Here is a 14,252-nt window from a genome sequence, read left to right on the forward strand (position 1 = left end):
TTTCCTCAACTGTCTGGATATTTAGGCTAAACGTGACTTCTGGATTTATTTATCATGATACTGCCTCAATTTGTGTGGTACAACCACAGGGTTGCAAAGTTGATTCAAATGCTTTATCAATGACCTATTTACTCACACATTCCAGATAACACCCAAAGTACCATCTTAGAAATAGCCAAGGCAATGAAAAATAAGTCCCTTACAGTGACTGGTTTCTTGCATCAGCTCTGTTACATGTGACCTTTGAAAGTCCTTTACCATCATGTCCTTAGTTTCCTTTTCAGCAAAGTAGAAGAGTAGGGACTAAATGGCCTGCAGAGTATCTGACAGCCTACAAGTCAATGCATTGTACGAGGTGAAAATAGAAGTTATGTGGCTGATTCTTTTATTTAACTTCTTAATAAGAAAATTTTAAAACATTCACAGAAGTGGAGAAAATACACAATAAAGCTGCATGAAGCCATTATCTACCTACAAAACTTATGAGCATTGTCAACATTACTCAGCATCAGGAAAATACAAATCAAAACCACAATGAGATACCACCTCACACGTCAGAATGGCTAAAATTAACAACTCAGGAAGCAACAGATATTGGTGGAGAAAGGGGAACCCTCTTACACTGTTGGTGGGAATGCAAACTGGTACAGCCACTCTGGAAAACAGTAGGAGTTTCCTCAAAAAGTTAAAAATAGAGCTATCCTATGACCTAGCAATTGCACTACTATTATCCTTAGTCACCAAAGGATACAAACATAGTGATTCAAAGGGGCACATACACCCCAATGTTTATAGCAGCAATATCCACAATAGCTAAACTATGGAAAGAGCCCAGATGTCCATGGACAGATGAACTGATAAAGAAGATGTGGTGTGTGTGTGTGTGTATATATATATATATATATAGAGAGAGAGAGAGAGAGAGAGAGGAATATTACTCAGCCATCAAAAAAATGAAGTCTTGCCATTTGCAATGACATGGATGAACTAGAGGGTATTATGCTACCTGAAATAAGTCAGAGAAAGACAAATACCATATGATTTAATTCATATGTAGAATTTAAGAAACCAAACAGATGAACATAGGGGAAAGGAAGAAAAAATAAAATAAGTGGAAAACAGAGAGGGAAGCAAACCATAAGAGACTCTTAACTATAGGGAACAAACTGAGGGTTGCTGGAGGGGATGTGGGTTATGGGTATTAAGGAGGGTCCCTGAAGTAAAGAGCACTGGGTGTTGTATGCAACTGATAAATCACTGAATTCTACCTCTGAAACTAATAATGCAGTATATGTTAATTAGATTGAATTAAAAGAAATTTTTTTTAACTTATGAGCATTATGTCATGGTTGGCTTTTTTCATTCACATCAGTATTTGTGCAACCAAATATCCATAATCCCTTCAAAGTGGCTGGCCTGAGAGTTGATCCTGGTCCCTGTATGGAGTGATACAGCACATTCTTGCACAATATTCTGAGCAAGGGAGGGTTGACTTGGGACACAGCTTAGAACCAAGGCCACAGAATAAGGTAAAATAAGAGAGATGACCATTCAGATAATAAATATTAAACATAAAATACTACACACTGAGTTTCCATATTAAAAACAAATAATTTAAGAAAGGAAATAGCTTCTTTTTTACAACTGGGTAAAACTGGCTTTGAAAATATATACATATTTTAAGCAGTGGTTTATCCACTACTGGAATGTTTTCATGTATTTATTCAGTAATTTTTCAGTAAATACTGCACATGAGGCCCAGGAATACAGACTGCAAGGGATACACAGATGCACGAGTCACATAGCCCTTTCCTTAAGGAACTCATAGCCCAACAAATGAGAATTTGAGTGGTTCTGCTGGCTCTGGTGCCTACATTTTACTATGTTTGATCACACAGCAGTCTCATCAACTTATCTAGGTATTCTGACTTGCCTTTGCTCCCCTTTCCAAGGCAGCTTTTGTTATAGCTGACAGTCACCTCGGTCTCCACCCTGGTGAGCAAACACAATTCTAACATGTTTCCTTCTCTAGCATGATGCTGCAGGACAATCTGCTTCTCCTGAAACTCTGCACACAGAAAAGGCTGAGATGCATGCCACCCTTGACCAGGTATTCATGGACACCCACTACTAGGGCCCTTTACAACATGCAGTTCTGCTCTGAATAAGTGATTTCTCCAGAAGTGTCTGGCACCAACTACATCAATTGCTCCCACAATTCCCAATGAGTGAATGTGCAACTCTCTTACTGACTGACTGACTTCACACCAGCCAATTAGAGCTTAAAATGTCGAATTAAGCCAGAGATGGAGCCATCAACTTGCTGCATTCCGAGCCCTGTTAACTTACCTAAACAATAAAATGATGTCAGGTATCGATTAGCACTGGGAGTAGCTAGTAAAACCAGAATAAAGCACTTTGCAAATATAAAACACTCCAGAAATATTAACAAGGATAAGCAAAAGGTACATCTAGACTAAAGAAAAAGTCAAAACCTGTACAAAATTCATACATAATTCTTTCTAAAATCCTCTTTCAACATATATAGTTCTGAATTTACTTTCTGTCTAAATAACACTAAACATACCTTACATAGGACTCTACCACAAATGGTTTCCATATTTGTTTTTTTGCGATTATCACTGACCTGTGTTGTTTACGAGACAACTATCAAGACAGCTCTATTACACTCGTTTAGCCACAATTCACAATTAATATGTGCTTCTTTCTCAACTCCCACATAGATATCATAATTACTCCCCACTTCCCTCCTCTAAGAACAATAAAACTGCTCACTTCTAAAGCATAATGATGGTCATTTTCAAGAACAAATGATAGAGAATATTTACTGATTTGCCTTAAAATCAGATAGTTCACTTACGAAAAGATTAAAATTATCTACCCCAAACACTTTTTTCATTGTAAAACTAGCAATTGCAAATAAAAGAAATTTACATGAAGAGATGTTGGAACCTGCCTTGTTTTAGCCAAGCACTAATTATAAACGGCACAGCATACAGAGACACCGTCCTAGTCTGTCCCAAAAGCTATAGCTGCATTGGACCCTGAGATAATATTTAGCAAAGAGGCATTTTAAGAAAGTCAGCATGAGGGAGAAGAAAAATCTTCTCAGGTAGGTGTATGTTATTAATCATAATTAAGGCATATTTGACAGCTTCTTGGCAACAGAGACGATGAGCTCCTTTCTCTGACATCAAAATCCTAAAGGAATACTTGCTATTTCATTATCAACTTCACTGGTCTTTACACCTATAATATCCACTTTGAGAATATGAGGTCTTAGTGAAACCTAAGCTCTGACAATTACTGTTTGCCCACCGCTGACACCACGTAAGGTACAACAATAAGCTGGGATCTTACTAAGATAAAGTACAGGGAACCATGCTGGGGTTAAAATGTGAGTTTCAGGAAAACACATGGCCTGTCCCATAATGCATTTCCACTGAAGGGTCATCCTTCAGAGTTGTTGGTTTTTGTCTGTGCAGGTGGCTCTGCACTTTTGATTTCCCATTAAATTGGAAAGGGAGCACTTGGTTCCCACTGCAATGGCATCCTCTGATAAGATGGTGAGAAATGGGAAATGGACCCGTTTTGAGAGATAAACTCATTTTAATAAAACCAAACAAGAGACATGCTTCCATTTAATCATGCCCAATTTCATTAATGCGTTTTCTAAAATGATGCCACTTTGGAAAGGTTCTTATGATGGCTAAGTGTTAGAGGAAGCATCACCAGGATTTCTGCTTGGTGCCTTTGCAGGTGATTTCAAGGAATTTATTCTGGATCATCTACTGATCACAAGCCGAGTTTCCCTCGGGCCCAGCTGGGAGATTTGGCCAGTTCTGTGCAGATCCCCAACTCATGTTCTACTGTTCTCTTTCACAGAAAACACGGGTTTAAGTGACCTTTGCCTATTTGGGCACCTATTTAATGGCATAGGTCGAGCTTTAGATGGTTGTTTTTTTTTTTTTTTTTAATTCTTATGTTAATCCCCATACATTACATCATTAGTTTTAGATGTAGTGTTCCATGATTCATTTTTTGTGCATAACACCCAGTGCTCCATGCAGAATGTGCCCTCCTCAATACCCATCACCAGGCTAACCCATCCTCCCACCCCCCCTCCCCTCTAGAACCCTCAGTTTGTTTTTCAGAGTCCATCGTCTCTCATGGTTCATCTACCCCTCCGATTTCCCCCCCTTCATTCTTCCCCTCCCGCTATCTTCTTCTTCTTTTTTTTTTTCTTAACATATTTTGCATTATTTGTTTCAGAGGTACAGATCTGAGATATAACAGTCTTGCACAATTCACAGCGCTTACCAGAGTACATACCCTCCCCAGTGTCTATCACCCAGTCACCCCATCCCTCCCACCCCACCCCCCACCCCAGCAACCCTCAGTTTGTTTCCTGCGATTAAGAATTCCTCACATCAGGGCGCCTGGGTGGCTCAGTTGGTTAAGCGACTGCCTTCGGCTCAGGTCATGATCCTGGAGTCCCGGGATCGAGTCCCGCATCAGGCTCCCTGCTCGGCGGGGAGTCTGCTTCTCCCTCTGACCCTCCCCCCTCTCATGCTCTCTGTCTCTCATTCTCTCTGTCTCAAATAAATAAATAAAATCTTAAAAAAAAAAAAAAAAAGAATTCCTCACATCAGTGAGGAGCTTTAGATGGTTTTCAAACAGTATGTTTCTATTTGGAGAATGATCCCAACCATTCTCACATTTTTCCCTCTTCCTTATTCTCTCTCTTAAACTGTCTCTTTCTCACCACATTCTTCTCTCTTTGCCTTTGGTTTGACTCTATTTGTTCTACTATCCTTCTCTCTGTGTTTTTCAGTCCTCTTCTCTCATAATGTCTTTCTTCATCAGTGCAGGCTGAGAAGCATGGGGGTCAAGTGAAGATAAATGGTTTTGTCTCCATTATGTAAGTAAATTGAAAGAAAGTAAAATTTAAAATTGTAATTACTCAGTTTTCAGCTTAATTCTTCCCACAGAGATCTAGAAGTGGAATCTGTGATATTCTGGGATTGGAAGGGACCTCAAGGGGAAACAAACAAGTTAACTTCCTTCATCAAGGCCGGGTGCTCCCCAGATCAGTTATTCATTAATGACTGGTTTCTGCCCCTACTAACTTAACATCCTTTAAATATACCTTTAAAACATACCTTTAAATATGACCTTCAAGATGTTAAAATCACCACCTCTGCTGATTTGGGGTTTTATTGTCTACTCTGGGCCATATCTCATCTTAGTGAGATCCCACAGGATTCAGCAATTAGCATGAATACAGCAGTTTAATAATCAAAAGTAATTAATGGCATCAAAACAGTCCTGCCTGCTTCTGAGGACTTGTTACACAAATCTTGAACTTTCTTTTTAAATGAGTACTTTAAAAAAGATAAAATAAATGAGGATTTTATTCCTGTTAGAAAATTATCTACCACAAAATTCTTAGATGGAAAACAATTCAACTTGATATACTGACATGTTTAAAATAACACTGGAAAAGTGACTCAATATACTAATTGGCAGTAAGTTCTTAACCCACTAATAATTAATAATTCTAATAAAAGAAATACTAACATTGTTCTCTGCAACTATATAGAGCACAGGAAAGTTATGCTTCCTTTAAAAAAAAAGTAAAATTGTAAAATAGGGATTCTGTCAAGTGTCAAATGAAAATTTAAGAAAAATTACTGTTATTTATTTTTTTTCCAAAACTCTCATTTAAATATTGCTGAGGAAAGGGAAAGGGGAGGGAGATACTTTATTGTAAGTGTTCAATTTACTATGAATCAATTTTTTAAAAATTCTAAAGTTTCTCATAGCAAAAGAGAAGTGTAGGGAAAGAAAAGTTTTCCTCAACCTTCTTAGGGTTCCTAGCTAGATCTAAAAATTAAACTGACAAAGATTAACAGGAGAAAAGCTAATAAGTTTCTAAGTGACTCTGGCGCCTTCAGAAGGAAATGAAGACCCAAGGAAACAGACCTGAGTATTTTTATGCTAGGTTTGATGAAGAGTGGGCAGTCGTGTAGAAGTATGATAGATCAGAGAATATAAGGTAAGTGTGGTAAACTGGGGAAAACAGCAAGGCCTGTTTGTTCAGATTCTTCTCAGCATCTCCTTGTCTTTGGAGATAAGGATACTCCTTTTCTCCAGGTTTAGGGAGGGCACCTCTCACAGGAGGGTTTATGACCTGTTTCAGGGAAGAAGGCCAAGGAGAAGGTCAGAGTGACCTTCCTGCTTCCGCCGTTTTCTCATACTCCTTCAGGTTAAAATATTCAATATGCAAAGGTCCCATATTTTGGAGTAGTATGTCCTGAGTCCCAACAGAAGTAAATATAGGTTTTAGTTTAAACAGATAAATGCAATTCTTACCTGAGAACTCTGGATTCCCTTTAACAAGTCACTGCTCATCATGTCATTGGTGAAGTTGATCTTGTCTTCGTATCAACAGGATATGCAGGGTAAAGATTAGGGGAGCATGTTACCAAATATTCAAGCTTTCCTCTCCCCAGGGGAACTTTATTTTTGAACTGATTTTCATTTAAAATGTCCCCAGTTTTAGATAGACTGAAGCCCAGCACACATGAGCCTTTACAGTTCTCCACATCTGTAACTCATTTCCATTTCTTAAAAAATTGATGATGTTTGCTTTAATGCCAAAATCCCCCCTGACCACAAGGGATGTTAGCTTCAGGCAGCTTGGTATCATTATTTAAAAAGCTAACACGTGGACTTTTAGAGTAGAACCAAGAGTGAGAGGAATGAGGTGACTAGCTGCTGTAGAAATGAGAAGCTCTTTAGAAGCTCTCTGGAAGCTTCCATGTTTGGCATTTCTATTTCTAGTACCACTAATATTAAGATAAACATCAAGTTTGGGCAATCTGAACAAACCTCTGATGTCATCTACTGATCTTCAAGACCAATTGGAGTATATGCATAAGTTGTCCTATCAAGGATTTAAAGTCTCTCTGGTATAGGAAAACCTAAAAAAATACTTTTTTAAGTGTACTTTATTTTAATCATATTTTCCATCTGTTTTGTGTTCAAGAAATAAATGAGAATAACTTCTGAAGCTTAAAGCAACTGAAAGGGATTAACAATGAAAGACAAAGGAACTTGGATGCCATTTCTCTAATCCAGGGAAAGGGAAACATGTAAGTAATTTGCTAATTTCTTATAAGGAACTAGGTAAGTGTGTATCTTCTAGTTTGCCCATATTACTGTCTACCAACAATAATATATTTCATCCAGGTTGAAGATAACACATATAAGAAACAAAAACAGACTAAAACCTTAATATTAAAGTATTTTCAATATTTTATAAAATTGGGGGCTTTACATGGCATTTGCAGGCATTCATATATGTACTTCTTTTATAGCTGTAGTCATATAAAATGAGCATTCCTTAAGTTTCCTTTGAAGAAATCTCAAAGGTTATCTTAGTTATTAAATATTTAATGGAAACAAGGATAGAAAACTACTTAACAATCAGAAATGTAACTTGCCATTCATTTTGTCAAAGCTTAACATTTTGCCATATTTGCTTCAGACCTTTTTTCTTAAGGAAATAAAACATTACAGATATATAGTTGAGGCCCCTCAAGTATCCCAATCTATTTCATTGCCCCCCTTCAAAAATAACAACAACAACAACAAAACAATAATCAACTCTAATAGAGCTAAAGCCACAACAGGTCCTCTTTAAAATGGTGTACCCATATGCTCTGTCATCAGCAGCTTGTAAGAGGACCAATTTCTTCATTTTAGGATGCATAATAATGGTTTGTCATCCCATCCAATAACACATTAGAGAGTCTTTATAACTCAACACAAAGGAAGTTAAGCTTTAGGCATCAGTGATAGGCAGATACGGAAGACTAAGGCAAGTGGCCTTTTATATCTCACATAGTTGTTATTTTAAAATATTCCCATTACCTCTCTAATCCTCCTTATTCATTCCCCACTCTTGTCAGAGTGATCTTAAAAACCAAATCTGATCATGCCACTCCCAATTTTAAACTCCTGGGTACCTTCCCATCACATTAAGGAGAAACTCCAAACCCTTTAACCCACATGGCCAAAAAAGACCCCTCAGTTTGCTGCTTGTCCTCTGTACTAGCCACATTGACCTTCTATCAATTTTTTTTAAGATTTTATTTATTTATTACAGAGAGAGAGAGAGAGCATGAGAGGGGCGAGGGTCAGAGGGAGAAGCAGACTCCCTGCTGAGCAGGGAGTCCGACGTGGGACTTGATCCCAGGACTCTGGGATCATGACCTGAGCTGAAGGCAGATGCCTAACCGACTAAGCCACCCAGGCACCCCCTTCTTTCAATTTCTTAAAGGCACCCTGCCCTTCACTTGTTTCTTTCACTTGAAATGCTCTTTCTCCTCTGTAGTTAGCCAGCTCTGAGTCATCTTTTAGTTTTCAGGTTAGAATAGAAAAATTTTTCCCTGGCTTCTCCTCACATCTTATAATCTTATTAAATCTCTTGGGTTTTTAAAATCATAATTTGCAAGCACATACTTATTTGTATTTGTTCAACGCCTATTCTCTTACTACACTGCAAGCTTCATGAAGATGGGGACCTTGATTTTTTTTTTCTCTACTTCTAAATTTATCAGCATAGTGCCTATCTATGATATAATCAGTAATTATTTATTGAATAAATGGGTGGAGATTCCCTGTTCCAGACCTCAGTATTTAAGGCTTTCTTTCCCAAAACTGTGTAATTGCCCTAATCCTTCCTCTTTTTCTCTACCAACTTACGTGTATCTCCTCTTCACTCTTCTCCTCTACTTCCTTCCCTCACACTCCACCCCACATCTTTTCTCCCATTTAGAGAAATAATAAACTAAGGGTTGGTAATAACAAAGTATGCCTTATGTTGATGATATTAATTCTAGTCTACTTCTACTAAGTATTGCAAAATAAATTGTCCCTATTACATTGCATATATGCAATGAAAGATTTATTTTAAATTTTAGAAGGATCTCCTTTGAAGATACCTTAAGAATATCTCCATGGGTTAAAGATGACTTTAATAAGCAAAATGGTCAAACTAATAAACCAAATAGCTATTCTGCAAACATGGAATGAGCCAAGAATGCTCAACTATAAGCGTGAAGACAATGCCAGTCCAACAACAACAACCAAAAAGAGTGGTTTTGAACAGAATTGCAAGGATCATTAACTGCAGCTGAACAGTCATGTTCCCACAGGAAGTTCTTACAAATATGATACACCATCTTGTCATCTAATATTCAGAGATACATTTAGAGGTTTAAAATTGGATTTTGATTCCTGATATAAAAATTTCTCCAGTCATAGTTTGAAAGAAAAAGAAACAGAGGCAGCAAACAGTGGAACATCACCAAATTCCAAGCTTAAAATTAAATAAGTCAATACTCTGAAAAACTTTATTTTTCAAAAAGTGATCAATGTTTTTACATATATTTTTCAACCTCCACTGTTTACCCTCACAAAATCCTACCAAATTAATCCATGTTTCCTTTTCTTGCATGAACTCTGGATATGACTTCAATGCAATATTAGAACTCATGCCTCTCTGTATTCAAAACTGAGATGTTCTCAGGGACACCTGAGTGGCTCAGTCGGTTAAGCGTCTGCCTTCAGCTCAGGTCATGATCCCGGGGTCCTGGGATCAAGCCCCGTACTGGGCTCCTTGCCCGGCAAGGAACCTGCTTCTCCCTCTGCCTGCCACTCCCGCTGCTTGTACTCGCTCTCTCTGACAAATAAATAAATAAAATATTTAAAAATAAACTGAGATATTCTCAAAATTGGAATAATTGCACTGAGAAAGAGAGCAGAGGCAAACTGTTCCTACCCCCAAAGAGCTAAAGCTACAAACAGAAAACACAGCATTGAATCCAAAATCCAAAATCCAAAATTTGACTGGACGATGGTACTAGCTATGTTCTTCTGGGACCTTTATTTAGTTGTCCAGAAACCCACAATCCCCACTCTGTTCAGAGAGATACTCCAGAGCAAGGAATTACCAGACTTCCAATTTCCTTACTATTGCTTCCAAACCAGTGATTAAAGGAGAAGGGTAAGAGAGGGGGATGAAGGATCCTCCAGTGAAAACATTAAGACTCATTCATGGGCGCCTGGGTGGCTCAGTTGGTTAAGCGACTGCCTTCGGCTCAGGTCATGATCCTGGAGTCCTGGAATCGAGTCCCGCATCGGGCTCCCTGCTTGGCAGGGAGTCTGCTTCTCCCTCTGACCCTCCTCCCTCTCATGCTCTCTGTCTCTCATTCTCTCTCTCTCAAATAAATAAATAAAATCTTTAAAAAAAAAAAAGACTCATTCATGCATTTATTTATTCCACAATCATTTACTGAGTTCTCATCATGAGCTCGAACACTCTGTTCACAAGGGATACAATGGTGAGTAAGAGATTCCCCACCTTCATGAAACCTGTTTAGGGATGGAAGATCAACACAGATCAAACAAATGAATATAAATCTACAAACTGTAGTGAGTGCTTGGAAGGAAACGTATATGCTCCTATAGGAAATTATAAGGGGGAGCAGACTTTGTCTGGATTTATAAATTAAAAAAAGATGAATAGGTATAAAAAGATCAGGGAGGGCACCTCCTTGGCACAGGGAATGGCAAGGGCAAAGGGCCTGAAGTAGGAAGGTGTGCAGGACAGCACACCTACTATGTCAAGAAGTATTCAAGAGGAAAGAGACAGAAATGAAGTTGAAAGGTAGAAGGTCAGGTCCAATCACCAAGGGCCTTGGAGGCCATTGTAAAGATTTTGGTCTTTGGGGTGCCGGGGTAGCTCAGTTGGTTCAGCGTCTGCCTTTGGCTCAGGTCATGATCTCATCGAGCCCCAGTTGGGCTCCCTGCTTAGCAGGGAATCTGCTTCTGCCTCTCCCTCTGCCTTTCCCCCTGCTTGTGTTCACCCTCTCTCTCTTTCTTGCTCTCTCAGATATATAGTAAATTAAAAAAAAAAGATTTTGGTCTTTGTTCGAAGAGGAAGTTGAAAGCCACTGAAAGGTTGTGACTAGTGACATTCATTATCTAAGTTCTCAGATCACTCTGATTGTCATGAAATATATTCAAAGTGAGTCAAAGAACAGAAGTGGAAAACCAGTAACAACATGATCTGATGTGTAATTTTTAAGGTCATGGGCTACCATGTATAGAATGGGCTGGAAGGAAGCCAGAGAGCCCATGGGGACATGAGTTCATTGGCAGGTGCAGCCAACCAGGTGAAAGGTGCTAACAGTCTGGGCCAGGAGGGATATGCCAGGAGAACTGCCATGGCGACATGTGAGCTGGCTCACTCCTACTCTCCCCATGCCCGGGCGCTGCTTGGGTCCTAAAAGGACTGCCCTCCAAAACATCTATATACACTCTGAAGAAAGAAGCTCCTCTTTAGAAAGACTCCCAAAAGACAGTAGTCTTCAGTACAAGGACGAAAAATCCTCTTGCTTCTCCTGAAAAATTGACTTATTTTAGCCCCAGGCACATGAGACTATCACCCATTATGCTGTCATTGTTTTGTTGGGGGAGGAAGAACTCAATAACAAATTTGAGGCCCCCTTTTACCAACCATACCGTACTTACAGCCTGCCTCTTTATGGCTAAACTCGATCTTTCTTTCAGCTTACTTTTCCTATTCTTATTTTCTTCTTTACATTTTTTTCTTTTATTGAGTGGGTATATGTAATTTTAAACACATTGCTATTTATTATTTAACAAGATTCTGTCAGAAATTATTTTTTAAAATCAGTTAATTATTTAACACTTATTTTCTTATTTAAAGTATATGAAAGGAAAAGCTGTTTCCCTTCTCACAGTACTTCTGTCTCCAAATATGTGGGTTTTCCACACCAAGCAGTTCTCCAATTCTCTGTGGACACCAAATGGGTGTTTTATAATTTAATTCAATTCTGACACTAACCGGAATTGGTGCAGACCCCACAGGTTCAGGGCTCAGTCCCACAAGATTGCTTCACGTCAGATTCTAGTTGCAAGTATTAGGTGTCAAGGGTACCCAAACTCTTGTCTAACTTGACTACTAATCAAATTCTACACCCCCTTCCCCTCCTCTGGTTTGTAATTTGCTGTAATGGCTCACACAACTCAGTGAAACACTTAATTTACATTTAGTGGTTAATTACAAAGAATACCAATGAAAGATCAGATGAAGAGGTACACAGCATGAGGTCCAGAAGTGTCCCAAGCACAGGAGGTTCTGTCCCAGTGGAGTTGGGGTATGCTGTCTTCCCAACACATGGACGTGTTTACCAACCCAAAAGCTCCCCAAACTACATAGTTTAGGGATTTTCATGGAGGCTTCATCACGTAAGCATGATCAATTATTAACTCAATCTTTAGTCTCTCTCTCCTCCCCGGAGGACAGGGAATGAGTCTGAAAGTTCCAAGCCTCAAGTCATGCTTGGTCTTTCTGGTGACCACTCCCCATCCTGAAGCTATTCAGGCCATCTGTCATCTCATTAGCATACAAAAAGACAATCTTATCACTCCAGAGGTCTTAGAAGCTCTTAGTCGGGGAACTAAGTACTAAGAACAAATATTATAACAGAAGATCCTCCTATTACCCCTACTACTCTGGAAATTATAAGGGTTTTAGGAGTTCTGTGCAAGGAACCAAGGATAAAAACCAAATATATATTTCTTATTATATCATAGTGTTACAATATGATATATATTCATTGCAGAAATATTGTGAAATACAGCAAAGCTCAAGAAGTAAATAAAAATTTAAAAGAAGAAGTAAATAAAAATAATCTATAATTCTACCATGCAGAGGTAACATTTTGGGATATAGTCTTCCAATCTTATTTCTATGCCTATCTGTATACCTATCATCTTCCAATCTTTTCCACAGAAAAGAATGTATGTATGTGCACGCGTTTGTATTTGTGTAAGTCTCTTAAATCCATTTTGCGAGGAATAGATAGAAAGATGAAGAGATGGATAGATGACACATAGACAGACAGATACAGAGACAGACAGACAGATACTTTCCGCTCCATTCTGAGTATTAGATGATTTAAATCCTAGGCTGCTTCTTTGACAATGTCAAAACTGTTTCTTTACAACTACTTCTATCAATAAATTATACTCCTGCTTGCTCAATCAGAGGCAATTGTTTGGCCAAGTGATGAATGATGACTTAGAGGTTATGTGATTCCAGTCTTTCCATCTTGAGTCCTAAGAGTATTCAGGCTGATGGAAGACTGACCACAGGTAAAAAGTAAACACTCCCCATGGTCATGTCACATGCTACCAGACCGTATAGCACATTATATTTTAAATTGTTTATATAGCAAAACTAGATTGCCAGTGGAAATGACAAATCTCTTAGCTTCCTTGTTTCTTGTAGCATTCTGTGGAAAAGCAGAAAATTGCTCCCAAGTTATAAGACTGATTTTGTTTTGTTGTTAATTGCAAAGCAATCTGAATTCAGTTCCCAGAGGAAAAGCATAATCAAGAACTACAATCATCTGTACCACCTGCCTGAGGGAGGCTGTAGCAACAACACCTAGAACCGAAGATGCAAATATCTTCTCCCATTCTGTGGGTTGCCTCTTAGTTTTGTTGACTGTTTCCTTTGCTATGCAGAAGCTTTTTATATTGATGAAGTCCCAAAAGTTCATTTTCACTTTTGTTTCCCTTGCCTTTGGAGGCGTGTCTTGAAAGAACCTGCTGTGGCAAGAGGTTACTGCCTACGTTCTCTTCTAGGATTTTGATGGATTCCTGTCTCACATGGAGGTCTTTCATCCATTTAGAGTTTATCTTCGTGTATGGTGTAAAGAATGGTCGTGTTTCATTCTTCTGTATATAGCTGTACAATTTTCCCAGCACCATTTATTAAAGAGACTGTCTTTTTTCCATTGGATATTTTTTCCTGCTTTGTTGAAGATTAATTGACCGTAGAGTTGAGGGTCCATATCTGGGCTCTCTATCCTGTTCCACTGATCTATGTGTCTGTTTTTGTGCCAGTACCATGCTGTCTTGGTGATCACAGCTTTATAATACAGCTTGAAATCAGGCAATGTGATGCCCCCAGCTTTTTCTTTTTCAACATTTCCTTGGAGATTCGGGGTCTTTTCTGGTTCCATACAAATTTTAGGATTGTCTGTTCCAGTACTTTGAAAAATGCCATTGGTATTTTAATAGGGATGGCGTTTAAAGTATAGATTGTTTGGGGCAGTATAGACATT

At 38.6% G+C, this 14,252-nt stretch overlaps 1 long non-coding RNA gene across 5 annotated transcripts in view; it reads right to left on the bottom strand.

Moving 5' to 3' along the window:
* LOC118003095 overlaps positions 1-14,252 on the bottom strand; it is a 307,841-nt gene that overhangs the window by 262,105 nt on the left and 31,484 nt on the right. For all 5 annotated transcript variants that reach the window (XR_004677268.1, XR_004677267.1, XR_004677270.1 and 2 more), the window contains one exon: positions 6,397-6,461. This is a non-coding gene — a long non-coding RNA (uncharacterized LOC118003095). The remainder of the gene's footprint in view (positions 1-6,396; positions 6,462-14,252) is intronic.

The sequence above is a fragment of the Mirounga leonina genome, unplaced genomic scaffold (genome assembly GCF_011800145.1).
Source record: "Mirounga leonina isolate KUSES-001 unplaced genomic scaffold, KU_Mleo_1.0 Mir_91, whole genome shotgun sequence".
Lineage (NCBI taxonomy): Eukaryota > Metazoa > Chordata > Mammalia > Carnivora > Phocidae > Mirounga > Mirounga leonina.